A 19,083-nucleotide genomic window follows, 5' to 3' on the forward strand; every position below is an offset into this window, starting at 1 on the left:
AGCGCTTGGAAGTGCCGCCCGGAGCGGAGCGTGACCATGAGAAACTCTCCTACACGGTGTGTACACACACGCCACACACACATACGCCACACGCCACACACACACACCCCCACAAACAACCCACACACAACACACACATACCCCCCACGTACAAACACATGCACAGCACACACACATACACCACACACATACCCATACACACGACCCACACACACATACACCACACACATACCCCCTCACACAAGAACATCCCCCACACACATACACCACACACCCCCAAACGAACCCACACACACATACACCACACACCACACACATACCCTCCCACACACACAACACATGCACCATACCCACACATACCACATACACACTCCCACACACATCCCCTACACACACCACATATCCCACACACCCACCATACACACACCCTCCCACACACATACACTCACAGACACCAACCACATACCCATCACACAGACACCCACACACACACCACATATACCCACAAAACATACACCCACAACACACACACCCACAACACACATACCCCAAACACACACACACCACCCATACCAGACACACACCATACACACCCCCCACACACACACCTACACCCGCACACACACCAGCACTAACACCACACCCACACACACCGCACATAACCCCACACACATACCCCACCCAAATACCACATACACACTCCCATACACACTCCCTACACACATCAAACACACTACACACAACCACACACCCCCACCCACATACACACCCCACACACCCACCACCGACCACACACAACCCCCACACCCACACACACACACCCCCACTAACACACCACACACACCACAACCCACACACACACACAGAGCAGTGAGGATGTTCTTCCCAGCACTCCGTCAGAACAGAGAAGCCAAACAACCTAAATGCTCACTCACAGGGGGACGGCTAACGTAAACACTCTGTGCGCTAGCGAGGAAATACTGTTCCACAAACCGAAGGAAGGACACAGCCCAAGGATTCTCCGCTCTTGGGCTACTGGGCCACGCAGTTCTCTGCATCGCGGGATGCTGAGCGGCACACCTGGCCCCCGTCGCCCAGACGGCGGCACGACCACCTCCAGCGGTGACAGTCGCACGCATCTCCAGACATTGCCAAATATCCCCAGAGGGACCGACATCACCCCCAGTTGGAAAGCACTGAACTAGAGCTCCGTGTTTTTGACGACAGGTTACATCTCAAAACGAAACTGCTGAATGAAAAAGCCGGGGAGTGGTATAGTATGTGTGGCTCACGCCGTTTACAGAATTTAAACAAATGCCAAGTAACGTTGCTGGGAAAATGGGGAAGTCAGGAACCGTGTTAAGAGGTCTTCTGGACACTTTCCCTACCTCGTTCTTTCCATCTAAAGCCTCTTTAAATACTGTTCAAACATGAATTTCACAGCATCCACCTTTAGAGAGTCAGAATAAACAAAGCAAAGTCTCTTCTCCCGTGCAGCTTGCGTTCCAAGGGGGCGCAGACAGAAGATAAACAAGTAAATGGACAACACTAGCAGGTATAGAGAAGCTCCAAAAAGAAAAATAAAGAAGGAATAGGGACACATACGAGTCCACCAACACAACCGTGACCCTACGTACTTTCCCGTGTCTGCATCACCATGGAACTACACCATCCTTTACTATGAACTCAAGTTCTTTACCTGGGGTTTCCGTTGGGGCAATGCCTACTTTCACGTAGCACCTCAGCGAAGCGACTGAAAATGTTTTATCTACCTAGACGTGAAGATTACTAGAAGATTCAAATTGTTCCTGAAAATATTAAAACCAACATTTTCAATGTTGACAGTTACTGTTAGGTACAAAGTTACTACTGTTAGATACAAAATGTCTTGGACTGAACTGCTAGAAGTCAAGTTTGTGTTTTGAGGTTTACTACCTGCCATTTGCTGGACTTGAGACGAGGCATTTCACTCTACAGCAGTTGCTAGAAAGGGCTTGAGATCTTACTGTGTCCACGAGGGTACCGGTATATAGAGGTCGGTCTGATGGAATTACTGGAATTCATTGCAATAATCATTTTGTCCAACTCTTTTACAAAGTACTAATATTTATACGTATTCAAACGGCTTCTCAAGCAAAGCCCTGAAGAGGTAAAAATGTCCACTCCGTTTCCTCAAGTGTAGAAAGCCCTGGTTTTACACTAATCCTCTGCGATTTGGCTCTACTGCCATTTCTCCTCAATGGCACCAGACAGGGCCAGCTGCATCCAAGGGGAGGTAAGAATCAGGCTCTTGTTTCTGGAAATCAAAGGACTAAAGAGGAGCTGGGCTGCTGTTTTACAAGCACAAGACCATTAATCCCCTCACCGTGGACAAAACAGCACGTTGTTCCTTTTCAGATCACAAGACTTATTCTTGAATAATTGGGCACAGGAAGAAATCCATTCCATGCCCTACACCGTGAAATTCAGAAAGAAAAGGCCATGCCCGAGTCAGACTTCTCCCTCTCGTGCTAAAAGTGACAAATTACCCTTAAAGCCAACACTTGACAAACTCGGCAGGTACATTTCCCAACTTACTTGGGAAGTAGACTCGAGTGTCCCCTTCGGTTACATTTCCCTAGAAACTACCTTCAACATTTACAAATTTCTCTGAAACTATTTTACTAAATCTGGCCTAATCCTTATCGTAACAACTTAAAAACACCTAGCTGCCATCTTCAAATTCACAAGAAATCTTCACATAACCTGACCTAATGAGACCAGAACTTTCCGTCCTTGCCAGTTTTCCATACATCTTCCATTCTGCTTTTAAGAAAACCGGGGGGGGGGGGGGGGGTCCTAGGTGGGTCAGTCAGGTAAGCGACCATCTCTTGATTTCAGTTCATGTCATGATCTCAGGGTCACAAGACGGAGCCGCACATCGGGCTCCTCGCTTGGCCCAGAGTCTGCTCGAGATTTTATCCTCCTCCTCCTGTCCCTCCTCACGCTTGCTCTGTCTCTCTCGGAAATAGATAAGTTGGTCTTAGAACAAAACAGAATAAGGAACATCCAGGAAGTAGGGAGCAAAGCACTCGATACCAGGATGTCAGTAAGGACCTGGAAAGCATTTAGTCCCGGTCCTCCGCCTTCCTATCACGTCTCCCAGGCCCCGCTCCCTCTGCGGCCGCTGCGCCCAGCGAGACCTGGTTTTACGCACCGTCTCGGGGTCAGGGCCGAGCCCGCAGGGGGAGGCAGCACAAGGTCCTCCGTTCTGTGGGGGCAGCCGCAGCCACGCCGGTGCACGGGCTGCCTCGGCGGACCGCAGCGCACGGAGAGGCTTCTGTCCGCACACGCTGCCCCTGGCTGCTCTGTCAGCTCTTTCTCCGTCGGACTTTGACAGCGTCTCAGGCGATCCATGCAGCTTTCCCGCCGCTTCTGCTTATGAAAGAGCTCGGGGCGGTCGAATCCGAACTCGGATCATCACCGTCTTCCCGCCTCGGACTCACAGCCGCTCTCCCTCCCGCAGCCCCACTGCCCTCCTGTCCCTGCGCCCCCCCCCCCAGCCCCACGCGTCTCCCCATCTGTCCCCCCACCCACGTCATTCTCGCTCCTGTAGGGACGGAAAGGAGCACGGAGAGGGCTGGGGGCATCTACCGAAGGGAACAGCAGGGTTCTTTTCCCTTCGCCAGGGCCCCTTGTGGATGCCCCAGGCTGCTCCGCCGTCGGGGGTCCTCTTCTCTGCTGTGGTGGACGCCCTCAGGTTCCCCACTCAGGGGGCCTCGGGGCCCCCGCTGCGCTCTGGCCAACGTCCTCCAGCCCACCCGGTGCTGGGCCTCCGGTGGGCCCGTCCAGCCTCACCGCCCTGCTCTCCTGGCCCCGCAGGGGGTCCTCCCGGCTCCCTCCAGCAGCCTCCACTGGCTCCCAGGGATACAGCGGGAGGCAGGCCGCTCGCAGAGCCGTCCTCTCGCCCCGTCCCTGGAGCCTGGGTCAGCCTTCCCGCTTGGGACTTCTGCAGCCACAAGGCAGGCCCTGTGTCTGCTCCCCGGCACACCCTCAGGGACGGGGTTCCCCGGTGTGCATGGCGAGGGAATGACATGCCGGTGTCTCATCTACCAACAAGGCGATGCTCTGAGCAGTTCGCCGCCTGCCTTGAGGCAGACGGGGCCCGAGCAAAAGTGTCACTCAGAGCACATAATCGCTCGTGGGGCGCGGGCAGCAACTCATCGGAACGGGCCCAGCTGTCGGCACCCCTCCAGGCCGCACGTGCCTATGCGCTGGCACCTGTTCCCGCCCGGCCCTGTCCTCTGGGGAAGGGCCAGGAAATGCCACAGCACTCTCTGCCTGCCCACACCCCCCCCTGCCTCCCCGGCCCTCTGGCTTTCTCTCCCCCTGCCTGCTGGCTGCGGGGGACTGGACCCGTCCGCTGCCTGTCAGTCCTGTGCGCACGCAGCCAGGACCCATCTCTCCAGCAGGAACACCTCCTGCGTTGTCAGTCGTCGTTGCAGTGGATCAAGGCTCTGCCAGCCACGGGTCGCCAAGTACGCAAAAGCGTCCTCGGGAGCTCTTGAGCTTGCGCCCCTGCGGGACGTCAGGCTTGATGTACGAGACGGTAGTGAGGACTGGGTAAAGGGGTATGAAAACTAGCGTTTTCATTCTTCTGAATCTGTTTTGGTTATTCGCAGTGCATTACTTTTTACATCTTCCATTCTGTCCGTCTCCGTAACTTCTAGTTTTCTGCAATATTCATAAAATAAGCCACGAGGAGAAAGAAGGAAATAGTGATGTTCCAGATCGGGATCCCTGAAGCCATCCCGGAAACGGCTACTTGCCTCCGGGTCAGTCCGCCAGGGCTGCTCTAACAAACGCCCCAGACTGGGCGGCTTCAACAACGGAGATTTATTGTCTCTCGGTCCGGAGGCTACACGCCCAGGATCACGGGGTGCTCAGGGCCCCTTTCTTCTGAGGCTTCTTTCTTTGGCTTGCGGATGGCTGGCCTCTCCTGTCTTACCCGGGCTCCCTTCTGTGCACACCTGAGTCCTCATCTCTTCTTGTAGGGACGCCATTCCTACTGGCCAAAGCCCACCTCTGTGACCTCGTCGTACATTCATCACCTCTTCAAGGACCCTATCTCCAAATACAATCCCATTCTGAGCTACTAGGGCTGCGGACTCGATCCTAAGCATTTTGAAGGGATGCAGTTCGTCCCAGAGCCACTACCCCCCAGCATTTATTTTGTCCCACCCTGGCACCAGCAGGCCTTTCTAAGGCAGAAGCGTTAAAACCTGAGCCGGCTGCCAAGCCACAGGCGTCTTCTGTCCACCCACCCGCTGGGGAGAGGCGGCCGCTCTGCAAAGTTTTTCTCAATGCCGTCTTGCATTCTGGGGGGCCCTTTCCCACAGGGGAAGCCTGTTCATGTAAGGATGCAACCTTCTTCATGCAGCGCATGGAGATGGGATCAGCAAGTGAATTGCATTTCTTTTTTAAGATTTTATTTATTTATTTGACAGAGAGAGACACAGCAATAGAGGGAGCAGAAGTGTGGGGAGTGGGAGAAGGAGAAGCAGGCATCCCTCTGAGCAGGGAGCCCGATGCGAGGCTCTATCCCATGACCCTGGGATCATGACCTGAGCCGAAGGCAGATACTTGATGACTGAGCCACCCAGACGCCCCTTGAATTGCGTTTTAAACACACCCTGATACCTGAGACAGCCCTCATCACTCAGCCCCCTGACAGCAGTATTACTGGCACTCATACTTTCTGGCAGCAAGATCATCCCTTCCCTCCACGGAGGGCATCCTGCCAAAAAGCCAAGTCTTCCTGGAACATTTTCCCCCTGAAGGCTGCTGCTTGCTAATCCAACTTCAGCTTAAAGGGCATCCCTTTGGAGAGGCCCTCCCCTGACTGCTCAACATGAAGTCCCCACCCACCCTGCAGTTGTCAATGTAGTGCGTTCCTTTCCTTTTAGCACACGTTTACCACCTATGTCTCCACTGGTCCACAGACATCATGAAAAGCATTTCCTAAGGACATTCACAATAGTCCACAATGTTGCCCATTTGGGGTTTGGGAAATTTTATGCACCACAGGCCTCGCAAGTGCTGTCATCTCTGTCACTTGCGATGTACAGTTGATTGCTACTTTTTCATGCCACTTTACACAAGTAAAGGTGTGAGTACGTAGACGGTAGTGTCCCCACGGGATGATTTGGGGGGTTGCTTTAGCCTACGGCTATTTCCATCAGTACCTCCCACGGGACTCTATGTATATATATGAAGTTAAGGAGAAGGGAGCCCCTCGTGGCCTCCCCACCCATCTATAGACACAACCTGAAGCCACCAGTGAGACATTCTCATTGATGGAAAAGCAGAGGGAAGTGTGCCCTGTGCCATTATGACACACGAATGTGTCCTATGCCAAAATAGCCTAGTGGCTATTTTGCTCCAGCATTGGCATATTCATTTTAAAAATTTATTTTCTAATAATATTATGCTTTCTTTAATATCAGGCCCTTCCTTATAGTTATCCTAAGCTTGAATTAATTGTTCCAAAGACCTCACTTCATGCTCCAATCAAAAGACATAGGGTGTCAGAATGGATTTAAAAAAAAAAAAAAAAAAAGACCCATCTATATGTTGCCTCTAAGAGACTCATTTTAGACCTAAAGATACCTTCAGATTGAATGCACAAGAATGGAAAAACATTTATCACACAAAATGGACATGAAAACTGGAGTAACAATACTTAGAGAATTGGATTTCAAAACGAAGACTGTAGCAAGAGATGAGGAAGGGCGCTATATCACAGTAAAGGGGACTATTCAACAAGAAGATCCAACAGTTGTTAATATTTATACACCCAACATGGGAACACCCAAATATATAAAACAATTAATAACAAATATTTAAAAAATAACAAATATAAAGACACTCAATAATAATAATACAATAATAATAGGGGACTTTAACACCCCACTTACCTCAATGGACAGGCCATCTAAGCAGAAAATCAGTAAGGAAACAATGGCCTTAAATGATCCACTGGACCAGATGTACTTAACAGATATATTCAGAACATTTCCTCCTAAAGCAGCAGAATAAACATTGTATTCAAGTGTACATGGGACATTCTCCAGAACAGATCACATACTAGGTCACAAATCAGGCCTTAACAAGTACAAAAAGACTGATCATACCATGTGTATTTTCTGACCACAACACTATGAAACTTGAAGTCAACCACAAGAAAACATTTGGAAAGACCTCAAATACATGGAGGTTAAAAACATCCTACTAAAGAATGAATGGGTCAACCAGGAAACTAAAATTAATTAAAATTTAAATTGAAGTAGGGATAGAGGAACATACCTTAACATCATAAAGGCCATATACAAAAGACCCACAGCCAATATAATCCTTAGTGGGGAAAAACTGAGAGCTTTTCCTCCATGGTCAAGAATAAGACATGGGTGTCTGCTCTCACAATTGTTGCTTAACATAGTACTGGAAGACCTAGCCTCAGCATCAGACAGCAAAAAGAAATAAAAGGCAAATCGGCAAGGAAGAAGTCAATCTTTCACTATTTGCAGATGACATGATATTCAATATAGAAAACCCAAAAGACTCCAACAGAAAATTGCAAAAGTGATCGACAAATTCAGTAAAGTCGCAGGATACAAAATCAATGAACAGAAATCTGCATTTCTATACACCAATAATGAAGCAGCAGAAAGAGAAATCAAGGAATCAATCCCATTTACAACTTTACCAAAAACCATAAGATACCTAGGAATAAACCTAACCAAAGAGGTAAAAGATCTGTACTCTGAAAGCTATGGAACACTGATAAAAGAAATGGAAGAGGACATAAAGAAATGGAAAAACATCCCATGTTCATGGATTGGAAGAACAAATATTGTTAAACTCTCTATGCTACCCAAAGCAATCGACACATTTAATGCAATCCCCATCAAAATACCGCCAGCATTTTTCACAGAGCTAGAACAAACAACCCTAAAATCTGTGTGGAGCCAGAAAAACCCTGCATAGCCAAAGCATCTTGAAAAAGAAAAGCAAAGCTGGAGGCATCACAATTCCAGACTTCAAGTTATATTACAAAGCTGTCGTGAACAAGATAGTATAGTACTGGCACAAAAACAGACACACAGATCAATGGAACAGAACAGAGAACCCAGAAATGGACCCACAAGAATATGTTCAACTAATCTTCAACAAAGCAAGAAAGACTATCCAATGGAAAAAAGACAGTCTCTTCAACAAATGCTGTTGGGAAAGCTGGACAGCAACAAGCAAAGGTAAGAAACTGGACCACTTTCTTATATCATACCCAAAAATAAACTCAAAATGAGGGGCTCCTGCATTACTCAGTCAGTTGGTCGTCCAACTCTTGGTTTTGGCTCTGGTCATGACCTCGGGGTCGTGGAATGGGTCCCGGCATCAGGTTCCATGCTCAGCACGGAGTCTGCTTGAGGTTCTCTCTTTCTCTCTCCCTCTGCTCCATCCCCTGCTTGTGCTCTCTCTAAATACATACATACATACGTACATAAAATCTTTTTAAAAAAGTAAATTCAAAATGAATGAAACACCTAAATGTGAGACAAGAAACCATCAAAACACTAGAGCAGAACCAGGCAGTCACCTCTTCGATATTGGCCCTAGCAACTTCTTGCTAGGTATGTCTCCTGAGGCACGGCAAAAGCAAAAATGAACTATTGTGACTTCCAACAAGACAAAAAACCTCTGCGCAGTGAAGGAAATAATCAACAAAACTGGAAGGCAACCTCCAGAGTGAGAGAAAATATTTGCAAATGACACATCTGGTAAAGGGTTACTATCCAAAATCCATAAAGAACTTACAAAACTCAACACCTAACAAATAAGTAATCTAGTTTAAAAAAATGGGCAGCAGAGGTGAATAGACATTTTTCCAAAGAAGACATACAAATGGCCAACAGACACATGAAAAGATGCTCAACATCACTCATCAGCAGGGAAATACAAGTCAATATAGATTTCACATACAATGAGATTTCACGTCACACTGGTCAGAATGGCTAAATCAACAACAGAGGAAACAACAGGTATTGGTGAAGATGCAGAGGAAAGGGGAGCCCTCACACACTGTTGGTGGGAATGCAAACTGGTGCAGCCACTGTGGGAAACAGTATGGAGAGTCCTCCCAAAAGTTAAAAATAGAACTACCCTACTATCCAGCAACTGCACTACTAGCTGTTTACCCAAAGAATACAAAAATACTGATTTGAAGGGATACGCGTGCATCAGTATTTCTAGCAGCATTATGAATAGCCAAATTAGGGGGAAAGCCCATATGTACATCAACTGATGAATGGATAAAGAAGATGTGGTATATATAGACAACGGAATATTACTCAGCCATAAAAAGGACTGAAATCTTGGCATTTGCTATGACATGGGTGGAGCTAACATGTATATGCTAAGCTAAATAAGACAAGTATCAAATGATTTCACTCATACGTGGAATTTAAGAAACAAAACAGATGAACATATGAAAAAAAAACAGAAAAAAGTGGGGCAAACTAGAAAACAGACTCTTAACGATAGAAAACAAACATGGTTAGCAGAGGGGAGATGGGTGGGAGGGTGGGACAAATGGTTGAAGGGGATTAAGGAGGGTACTCATGATGAGCACCTGATATTATATGTAGGTAGTGAATCACTAAATTCTGCACCTGAAACTAATATTACACTGTATGTTAACTAACTCGAATTGAAATAAAAACTCAAAAAAAATTATCCCAAAGAGTTCAGTCTGATGTTTTATTAAAGTAATAATGGATAGAAATACAAATCGTTAACAAAATAGCTTTGCTTAAAGTATGTAATCCATAGTATAGGCTAGAAATCCAAACTGATGAACAAATATATACAACTAGTAGGTGTCTCTTCATCTGTGAAGCCACACACGAAACGTAACGATTCAATCCAATTTCACATTTATTGAGCATCTACTTTGTGTCAAGTATTTGCATAGCAGGCAGCTAAGCTGATATGAACATTCTTGCCCATGTATTTTCCGTATGTTTTCTTTTTCTTGGCTATTTACCGAGGAGCGAAATTCCTGGTCATAGAGTATACGTATGTTTAGCTTCAGTAACTCTTTCCTTATCCTCTCTGGTATTGAACCCTTTGATTCCTTTTGTGAACGGAGCCTATCTCTTTGAAATGTTTTGAATGCTGTAGTGGCTGTAGGCTACATCCACTGCACGGGCTTTCAATCCTTTAACATTTACCCAAGATGAGTGGTTCCATTGGCAAGATGTGTAATCTAGAACTATGCCCATCCTGTTCTGATCTGAATAGCTTGAGGCTTTCTGCTGTGACCAGAACTCAACTCCCATGCATCACCAGCCAGCTCACACTCTTGAATTTAAGAGGAAGCAATGAGAAGACAGGATATCTGGTCAAATTATCCCCAACATCTGAAAGACAACATAAATTCATGCTCCAAGGACAGCTGGCTAGCACCTTCCATTTCCATGCACGGCACTGAATTTATCGTTCTCATCTGTGTGAGCAGGCCTATCACCACATCCTCAACATGGTTATCAAGCCTTTCCTGTGTAAACACTGTCTGTGTTGATTCCTGATCAAAGGTGGTCTTGCCTTTTACCTTTGTAGACTTGAAATCCTTCTACACTTCAGCTCCTTAAGCTGGTCTGATACTATGCTCACTTTAAAAGCATTTTCTTGCATAGAGGATGGTTTTGGTCAGTCCTAATGTCTGGTACTTTTATGAAATCAGTGTTAATGATAAAGACCAGTGCCATCTAATGGAAGTTTCTGCGATAATGGAAACGTTCTAGGTCTGTGCTGTCTAGCAAGGCAGACAGTAGACAGAGGTCGCTATTGAACCCCTGAAAGGAGCAGCATGTGATGAGAAATTGTGTCAAACCGTGCTAAGTGCTAATAGTTAATGTCACTTCAATAACCAGAAAACAGAACTACAAATATTCAGGCCCAAACCCTCTGGAAACCTTAACATCAATCATCATAGGTGTTTTAATAGTTGTTTTCCAAACTCATAAAACAAGGGCTCAACTTTCAAGCCGTGACACTTCCGCAAGTTTAGAAAGTTACCGAGTTCTTTGCATCCAAGGCTTGCCAATCAGAAGACTGAAAATGTAACCTAATTTCAAGTCTCAAGGTGACATACCTGTTCCACAGTGTTCGACGTGAATAGTAGTCCCCAGGAGAAAGAGGCCATAACGTTCTTTCAGAGTGGAAAATTAAAGGCAAACAGAGAAAGGGAAAAAAGAAAAAAGAAAACAAACTCTGCCCTCCACTTAAAGCTGCCTTAGCCATTCTGTGACCCGGATTAGAATATCAGAGAAATGAGCGAGCCGCCACCTAGAAGGTTTAATGATTAAACCCCATTATTTGGGTTAATACTTACAGAGAAGCAGCCCATCTCCTGTCAGTTATTTACGAAAATCTGTTTGGAAAACAGATTAGTTGTCCTTTCTGAACTCTACCTCCAGCGGCTGCTTCCTCTGCTGATTCGAGTCGGAATCCCCCCGCCCCTTCTGTTGTCGCCTCACCTTTCCACCTTTCCAGGGTTAAAACACCCGGTCCTTGATAAGGTCCCTTCATGTGGAAAACAAACATCACCCCTTTGTATCTCTGGGGAACAAAAGACACCCTTCCAAGAATGGCCTCACCCGACTCTCACCTCCCCAGGTAAACATCCGGGGAGAGCTCCCACCTCAAAGGGGGTCATTCTGGTCAGCCCTAAGTTCTGGCGGGTGTGTAGGTTCAGAGTGAATGGTACAGAGCGGAGCTGTCCAGTGGAACATTCTGCGAGGACGGAAACGTTCTGCGCCTGCACTATCCAACACGGTCGCCGCCACACGTAGGTGGCCACTGACCACCGGGAATGGGGCTGGGCTGCGGAGAAACTCAACTTTCTATTAATTCAATTTCTGTAGAAACTTGTGACTAGCAACCGCGTTGGTCAGCGCGCCAGAGAACAGTCATTAAGAGATTCCCGTCATGAACTAGGTTTGCTGGCCTCCCTCATCCTCAAAACGGCACCTCCCGATCGCCATTGCTGGAATCATCTCACACTCGAGGGACTGAGGATCTGGTGTTGGAGGCAGCGGTGGCCGTGGAGGAGGGAGTGGGTGTCACCGGAACCCTGCCTGCGCCGCACTGACCTGCCCTGGGCCTTCACTGGTCAGCCTTGGTCAAAACCGAAAAGGCAACAGGGGCGCCCGGGGGGTTCTGTCAGTTAAGCGTCTGCCTTGGGCTCAAGTCATGATCTCAGGGGCCTGGGATGGAGGCCCGAACCCGGCTCTCTGCTCGGCGGGGAGTCTGCTTCTCCCTCTCCCTCTGTGCTCTCTCTCTCTCTCTCTTAAATAAATAAGTAAAATCATAAAAAACAAACAAACAAACAGACCTGAAATTGCAACAAAGCCTCAGAGATGCTCTCAGGGTTACCATAATGAGTGGAAGAGAGTCTCCCCTGCCGGGCATTGTGGGGATGTCAACAGAAGGCCCCCAGGCAGCTTGATGTCAGCGCCTTCCTCTCTACCCCGCTGCTGCTTCGTGAAGTCAGTCCCCAGAGTCCACGGCATTGCCTGAAAACCATGAAAGGAAAAGTAAGACTGGGTGACCCTGATGTTAAATACAAAATGTGGATTTTCAAAGCCACCACGAGAGAGAGATCGACGGCAACACTCCCGCAGCACTCCGAGAGTCCTGTCATTTCCCCGTCGTGGGCAGGGTGATGTTTTACCACAGACGACCCATTTCTGCTTGGTGACTCCACCTGAGGAAGCTCCCATCCTCTCCCATCCTCTCCCTCACCTTGGTCGCAAGGGCACAGAGTCAGGAAAGGTTGGATTAGAGGGAGAGGCCGCCAAAAGTTAGGCCTGTCATTCTAGCAATTTCACTGTTAGGTGAAATGGAAGTTTCCTAGAAGGGAGAGCTCACATAACTTAGTCCTGAAAACAAAGTCAGACTAGATGAAGTTATCTGGGGAAATGTTAGACTAGTTTAAGTCAACGTGGGAAGGAAAAGCCAGTAGATGGAGATTATAACAAAGCTAATTATTTGCATCAGGGAACAAAGCTGTTAGAGACGAATCTGATTCAACCTTCCTTGAGCCTTAAACTTCCCAAAAGTATCAAACGTCTTTGTTTCACTCTACTTAGTCATTTATGTGACCAGAATTGAAGACAGTAAAATGCTGAATTGTAGTGTAAGCCATTCATTTGAAAAGAAGAAAATATCTTCCCTTTTGAATTACGATTTCCTGATGTTTGTTGTTTATCATTTTTTAAAGGCAGAGAAAATAACAATGCAAGTTCTTTATAGAAGGTAACAGAGAAGGCAAAAGAGACAGGTAGAAATCACCTGTAATTCCACCAGCATCAATGACCATTGTTAATGTTTTCTAAATATTTGGGACATATTTTTCTTAGCCTTGGGTCTTTCTCTGTATGTGCGTGTGTAAATACAGATAGATTTCTTCTTACAAAATAAGTGTAAGTAGAATGATAGTTTCCAGGGGCTGGGGGATAGGAGAATTGTCGGAATGGGGAGATGAATGGGTACAAACTTGCAAGTTCTACAGATCTAATGCACAGCATAGTGATTATAGTCAACAATAGTATATTGTAGACCTCAAAATTGCTAAGAGACTAGATCTTAATTGTTTCCACCACAAAAGAGAAATAACTATGTGACATAGTAGAGGTTTCAGCTAGTGCTATGGTGGTAATCACACGGCAATATACCAGTGCATCACATCACATTTTACACCTTAAATTTACACTCAATAAAAAACTGGGATTATACTATTATGAAACTTTGTCAGCTCCTCCCTTGAACTTCACAGTATATTTTGAATGTGTTTCCACATCATTAAAAATTCCTCTGTGATATAATTTTAATGATTGTCTAATTTTGTGTTCATTTTATGGGTATATCCCATGCTTTCAAATCTAATTTACTTTCTTTTTTTATTACAGTAAAAAATACTGTGATAAATGTTCTGGAGCCTAACAATTCTCTGCTCATTTGTAATAATACCTTTGGTTTAAATTCTTAAAATTTGGGGCGCCTGGGTGGCTCAGTGGGTTAAACCTCTGCCTTCAGCTCAGGTCATGATTCCACGGTCCTGGGATCGAGCCCCACATCGGGCTCTCTGCTCAGCGGGGAGCCTGCTTTCTCCCCCTGTCTCCCTGCCTGCCTCTCTGCCTACTTGTGGTCTCTCTCTCTCTCTCTGTTAAATAAATAAATAAATAAATAAATCTTTAATAAGTAAATAAATTCTTAAAATTTAAATTCTGGGGTTCAATGATATGCAAAAATGTAAGGTTTTGATACATGTTAATTTCCTTTCAAACGTATTCTATCAATGTACATATATTCGGCAGCATGGCCATGTTCATCTTCCAGGATCCTGCACCAGATATTACGGTCCTCAAAACTCTTTTGGCAGTACAAATGGAACCGCAGTATGTAAATACTGCTTTGTTTAGCAATTCTTGGTTTCATGTACAGCGGAACGTTTTACATATTGAACAGCCATTGCCCTTGCCCTTTCTTGGGCCAGAGTGATTTTTCTCAAATCTTTTGTGTTGCACAAAAGATTAGTACCCCCGTTCAATATGATATGTGATTATACCCTTGCATTTTCCTGGAAAGGAATCCTATATTTCATATTATGTGCACCTACTGTAAAGCCTTTTTTCTGCTTTTCAACAGTAATACCCAGCTGATGACAACGTTGTTCTCACTGTAGTGGCGCCATCCGAACACGCTGATGGGGTGGTGGGAATAACGTGGACTCTTGTCTTCCTTCTCACGCCTGATGGGAATGCTGCTCTTCTGCTGGATCTTGTGAGTCATTTTAAATATAATGGATCTCTAGTTTACTTAAAAATTCTTTTTATCAGTAATTGATGTTGAGTTTTATCAATTGCCTTTTCAGTACATGTTAGTATGATCATCGGGTTTTTACCATTTGGTGCATTTACTAATACTAGTACATTTCTTTTCATTGATCCAATCCTTAGATAAACTCAGTTTGATTATTTTTGACATGCTACTGGACTGATTTTGCTACTTTTTTTCCCTCAGATGTTTATACCTATTTTCATAGGAAAAATAGCATGTGGGCTCCTTTCCAATCTTAAAAATCTTAAAGATTCTCTTTTTTTGTCATTATATCACCTTGAAAATCATACACAAAAATATTTCCAACATTTTTTGTGTATAGAAAAATTCAAAAAGCATAAAAATAAAAAGTTATAGGTAAATAATCGGGACCATGCATATTTGGGGCAAGTTCTCTGAAAACTCTGTTTCTTCCATGGTTTAGTTATTTCAGATTTAATACTTCTTTCTGAATCCATTTAAATTTCCTACAGTTTCTAAGAAAATCATTTCATTCATTCAGAGTTTCCAGTACTCTCACGAGCTTTATTTTTTTAATTTAAATGTATTTATTTATATTTAAATTCAATTAACATATAATGTATTTATCATTGCTTTCAGAGGTAGAGGTCAGTGATTCGTCAGTCTTATATAATACCCAGTGCTCATTCCATCACATGCCCTCCTTAATGTCCATCACCCAGTTACCCCATCCCCCAACTCATCTCCCCTGCAGCAACCCTCAGTTTGTTTCCCATGCTTAAGAGTCTCTTATGGTCTGTCTCGCTCTCTGATTTCATCTTGTTTTATTTGTTCCTCTCTTCCTCTATGATCCTCTGTTTTGTTTCTTAAATTCCACATATCAACAAGATCATATGATAATTGCCTTTCTCTGATTGACTTATTTCTCTTAGCATAATACCCTCTAGTTCCATCCACATCATTGCACATGGCAAGATTTCATCTTTTGATGGCTGCATTGTATTCCATTGTATATATATACCACTTCTTCTTTATCTATTCATCTCTAGGTTCTTTCCATAGTTTGGCTATTGTGGACATTGCTGCTATAAACATTGAGGTGCAGTTGCCCCTTTGGATCACTACATTTGTATCTTTAGGGTAAATACCCAGTAGTGTGATGGCTGGGTCATTGGGTAGCTCTATTTTCAACTTTTTGAGGAACCTCCACGCTGTTTTCCAGAGTGGTGGCACCAGCTTGCATTCCCACCAACAGTGCACAAGGGTTCCCCTTTCTCCATATCCTCGCCAACACCTGTCATTTCCTGACTTATTAATTTTAGCCATTCTGACTGGTGTGAGGTGGTATCTCATTGTGCTTTTGATTTGTATGTCCCTGATGCAGAATGATGTTGAGCACTTTTTCATGTGTCTGTTGGCCATCTGGATGTCTTCTTTGCAGAAATATCTATTCATGTCTTCAGCCCATTTCCTGATTGGACTATTTATTCTTTGGGTGTTGACATTGATAAGTTCTTTATAGATTTTGGATACTAGCCCTTTATCTGATGTGTCATTTGTAAATACCTTCTCCCCTTCTGTCGGTTGTCTTTGTTTGGGGTGCAAAAGCTTTTCATCTTGATGAAGTCCCAATAGTTCATTTTTACCTTTGCTTCCCTTGCCTTTGGAGACATGTCTAGCAAGAAGTTGCTGCAGTCGAGGTCACAGAGGTTGCTGCCTGTGTTCTACTCTAGGATTTTGATGGATTTCTGTCTCACATTGAGGTCTTTCATTCATTTTGAGTTTATTTTCATGTATGGTGAACAGAATAGAGCAGGACACTGGATCCAGTGTGTATTTTGGTCCAGTGCTTAGAAAACTAGATCCCAAAACTGTAAAGAAAGAAAAACTTATATATGTACAAAAATAAAATTAAATACAATGAAAGGATAGAATGTAATTTTAAAAATGAAAATTAAAAAAAATTTAAACAAAAGAGTTGATAAAACAATAAATTGGTTGGGGGCGCCTGGGTGGCTCAGTGGGTTAAGCCTCTGCCTTTGGCTCAGGTTATGATCTCAGGGTCCTGAGATCAAGCCTCGCATTGGGCTCTCTGCTCAGCAGGGAGCCTGCTTCCCCCTCTCTCTCTGCCTACTTGTGATTTCTTTCTCTCTGTCAAATAAATAAATAAAATCTTAAAAAAAAGAATGTATTCATTAAAAAAAAGAAATTGGTTGAAAAAGGAAAGAGGAAAAATTAAAATTGAAGGACCAAAGAATCGTGGGGAAAAAACCATGAATTCTATAGGCTGCATTCCCCTAGCACTGGAGTTTTGCTGTTCTCACTGATTAGTAAACTTGATCTTGGCTGGATGTTCTTGCTGATCTTCTGGGGGAGGGGCCTGTTGCTTTGATTCTCAAGTATATTTGCTCCCGGTGGAATTACACTGCCCTTGCCTAGGGGCCAGGCTAAGTCACCTGCTCTGGTTTGCTCTATGTGGCTTTTGTTCCCTGAGGGCTTTCTTCACACCTTTAGAGGATGAGAATGAAAATGGCGGCCTCCCAGTCTCCAGCCCCAGAGCTGAGTGCTCCGGGCCCCCACTCCTCAGTGTGGCCTCAGGGAAAGGCAGCCCATCACTCCTGTCTCCCAGGTCTCCCAGGTCTGTGACTCACTCACTCACACTGTTCCTCCTGAGGGATGGCGGGGGTGTCCCCGGTTCTGCCGCTTGCTGGGCCCCTGCTTGGAGTGCAGTCAACCTGACCGAGCCACGGTTCGCAGTTTATGACAGCCCCGAGCTGAGAGCCCACTCCTGCAGCCGGCTTCCCCGTTCAGCTGCCTGGGAGCTCTGCCCCCACTCAGGCATCCCCAGTCTTCCTGCGACCCCAGAGAACCTGGGACCACACTGTCCCACCTAGGATTCTTCCCCACCCCGCCGTCTGAGTGCCTTTCAGGCAGTCCTCACTGGAGCAGACTTCTAAAGTTCCGATTTTGTGTTCTGCTGCTAAATCACTTTCCAGCAGCCGGCTGATGGGGGCTTCCCCCCCTCCCCACCGTTTATCTTCCCATATATCACCCCAGATTCACTTCTCCGCACCTGCCACCTTGCAGAAAGTGGTCGCTTTTCTATTTGTAGGGTTGCCGCTCTTCTTTTCTTAGATCTCTCGTTGAGTTCACAGGCGTTCAGAACGATTTGGTCGCTGTCTAGCTGAATTCCTGGCACCAGATGAAACTCAGGTCTCCTATTCCTCTGCTATCTTGAATCGCTGTGCTCTATCATGAGTTTTATAGACTATTTCCCATCAAATACCTACATTTGTTGCCATGTTTTATGTAGTTGCTAGTGAATACACTTTTTCTCATTTTCCATTAGACTTGCCAGAACTTTTGCTAATTTTTGTTACTGTTTTTTCAAACAACATGTTCTTAGATTAATTTTTATTTCTATTCTTTCTGTTTTCTGATTTGACCATTGTATTTGCATTTATTAAGTCTCTCCTCTGTTGTTACACTTGTTTTGTTTTTCTGTTTATAACTCTTGAGTTGACTAATAAGCTCATTTATTTTTAGTCAGAGTTAATAATGAAAACATCTGTGGCTGTGAATTTTCCTCTGACCACTTCTTTGGCCATGTGACATAAGTGTAGAGGTACAGTGATCTCATTATTATTCATTTCCAAAATAGTTATAGTTTTAATTTTTTCTATACCCCAGTAATTACTTAGAAAAAATGTTTTCTAAATTTCTATGCCCTTTTCAAATTTAACTAAACATATATATGTGTATATCCCATTTTCAGTAGCATTCCTATTAATCTGAAGTACATTGATGCATTTTTAATTTTAGAATTTATAAGGGGAAGTGTGTACAGCTTACCCACTGACATCCAAAGATATTTCATTCATAACATCAAATAAGCATCTAACAATATTCTTTTAAAAGGAATCATGAATGAATACCATGGTGTTAGAGTAAATTTCTTTTTTTACAATAAAGGCATTATAGGTGACTTTCATATCGTTTTAGAGCAGATTTATCATAATATTAAAGAGCTATGAAACATGCAATTTCTTCAGATAATAAGATTTTTATATCAGGATAAAACAAATTTCTGGCTATGGGCTAATGTGCTCATATGTTTGGATTTGTTTGACAATAACAGCAAAAATTGTCAGATGTTTAGCCCAAAATGTCATGATTCAAAAG

This window comes from Martes martes (assembly GCF_963455335.1).
Source record: "Martes martes genome assembly, chromosome: X".
In the NCBI taxonomy this organism is placed as follows: Eukaryota; Metazoa; Chordata; class Mammalia; order Carnivora; family Mustelidae; genus Martes; species Martes martes.